A 2,500-nucleotide genomic window follows, 5' to 3' on the forward strand; every position below is an offset into this window, starting at 1 on the left:
ATCCAAGGTTTTGTTTGATTTGATACGACCGGCCAGTTGCAAAACTTGAAAATTCACCAGCTTCCAACAAATAATTACAACAGAGATCACATCTTTTGTTGCATTTAAAACATCCGCAATTTTCAGCCTCGTCATGGTTTCGACTTCTTTTGAATTTGGAGGGTGCGAGAATGTCCTTCAAATTCTTTGTTCTACGTTATGCTGGAATGACGGATTTGGCAGGAAAAATTTCCCTTACTACTTGGTTGGATTCGAGCAAGTGAAAATGTTTTTTAATGATCAACGAAATATTAGGTAGCCTCGGATTGTAATCTACCACTAAGGGAAAGGTTTTTTTCTTAGTTTTTGTTTTTGGCTTGAGAACATCTGATCTCTCCAATTGCATGGCCTTCTCAAACTGTTTGTCCACCAGATTCCCATTGTAATTTTGTTGTTTGAGGTAGCTTTTGTATTCACTACAGCGCTTCACAAAAGAGGCGTTGGTGGAACAGTTACACCTAATTCTAAGGGCTACTCCATAAGGGATAGCTTTCTTATAATGATCTGGGTGTGAGCTATTGTAGGGCAAATACAAATGGCTATCAGTGGACTTGGAATAAATATCTGTTGAAATAAAGCCATCTTGTAAAAGGAAAGTAAGGTCCAAGACATTGAGGCTGCTTTCAGAATAAACCAATTCAAATTTGATGGTATGATATAGTGAATTAATATAGTTGGTAAATTCAAGGAGTTTCTCAACACCCTGTGTCCATAGATCAAAAATATCATCCCTATATCTCAACCAAAAAAGTAAAGTCTCCGCTAACGAGCCAGAAGGCTCATCAGGCCGGCGCTTATCTCCGGTTTCATTAGCATGAAGCGACTAGGAGTATTTATACTCCCCCCTGGATGGGATGCTAGTCCATCGCAGGGTTACCCCTAGCTTTACGCCGGTACCCATTTATACACCTAGGTGGAGAGAGGCACCGTGAGAGTAAAGTGTCTTGCCCAAGAACACAACACAATGTCCCCTGCCAGGCCCCGAACCCGGACCACTCGATCCGGAGTCGAGCGCACTAACCATGAGGCCACCACGCCTCCCACCAAACCAAAGCATTGGCTTAATTGTACCCTCAAATTTCGCTTTGTGATCAATTACGCCCATAGCTAAGTCTGCATAAGAGCACGCATTCCTGGGCCCCATCGCGGTTCCGTGCTGTTGAACATAGTTATTGTTATCAAATTGGCAATTGTTAGATTTCAAACAAATTTCCACAGCCTCTAAAATGCATTCTGTGGATGGTATTTTGACAGATCTTGCATCTAATGCATTTTTAACTGCAGTAACCCCCATTTCGTTGTCAATATTGGGAAACATTGCAACAACATCCCATGAAACTAACAAGGTACCGGTTGGAAAAGGCCCTAATTGGTTAACTTCGTCAATCTTATTGATAAGATGCGTAGTATCTTTGATAAAAGAAGGCAAACTTTCTGCTAAAGGTTTCAAATAATATTCAGTAAAGGCAGATAACTTTTCAGTCGCTGTTCCGCAACAAGAAGTAATAAGGCGGAGCGGGTTACCGACTTTGTGGGTTTTGACATTGCCAAAAGCTGTTCCACGTCTCGGCCGAGTGTTGGTAACCCAATCAGCGATTTCATCTGTTATTTGACCTTCCCTGCGCCACTTGCTACTCCAATCTTTAACTAATTTTAAATGCTTTTGTGTAGGATCTTCTGGCAGCTTAGCATAGTGCAACGTGTTATCTAATTGACTGGACATTTTTTCTGCGTATTCTTTTTGGTCTAATAAAACAAAACGAGAGCCTTTATCTTGAATACTAATAACCCTGTCATCTATTTTATTTTCCTTAGTGGTCGATTACAATCCGAGGCTACCTAATATTTCGTTGATCATTAAAAAACATTTTCACTTGCTCGAATCCAACCAAGTAGTAAGGGAAATTTTTCCTGCCAAATCCGTCATTCCAGCATAACGTAGAACAAAGAATTTGAAGGACATTCTCGCACCCTCCAAATTCAAAAGAAGTCGAAACCATGACGAGGCTGAAAATTGCGGATGTTTTAAATGCAACAAAAGATGTGATCTCTGTTGTAATTATTTGTTGGAAGCTGGTGAATTTTCAAGTTTTGCAACTGGCCGGTCGTATCAAATCAAACAAAACCTTGGATGCAATTCGACTGGAATTATTTACTTAGCTTCCTGCAACAAATGCAAAGTGCAGTATGTTGGTTCGACTTCCAATGCATTCAAAGTCAGGTTCAGAAACCACAAATCTGACATGAAAAGAAACAAGAAGTCGTGCGAGCTTGCCATTCATTTCAATAAATTTCCTCACAACCTTTCGGACTTCAATTTCATTGTCATTGAGAAGATAATGAACACTGATGGAGATTTAGATAACACTTTATTAAAGCGGGAGGGTTATTGGGCTGCACAATTGCGCACACTGCAGCCTTTTGGCCTCAATAAACGCTGTGAATTCCGTTAAAAAAAAAC

General features: G+C 40.3%; 1 protein-coding gene across 3 annotated transcripts in view; it reads right to left on the minus strand.

Annotated features, from left to right (window-relative positions):
* LOC137969530 (polyunsaturated fatty acid 5-lipoxygenase-like) overlaps positions 1-2,500 on the minus strand; it is a 58,698-nt gene that overhangs the window by 36,644 nt on the left and 19,554 nt on the right. The window lies entirely within an intron of this gene.

This window comes from Montipora foliosa, chromosome 9, assembly GCF_036669935.1.
Source record: "Montipora foliosa isolate CH-2021 chromosome 9, ASM3666993v2, whole genome shotgun sequence".
Taxonomy (NCBI): domain Eukaryota; kingdom Metazoa; phylum Cnidaria; class Anthozoa; order Scleractinia; family Acroporidae; genus Montipora; species Montipora foliosa.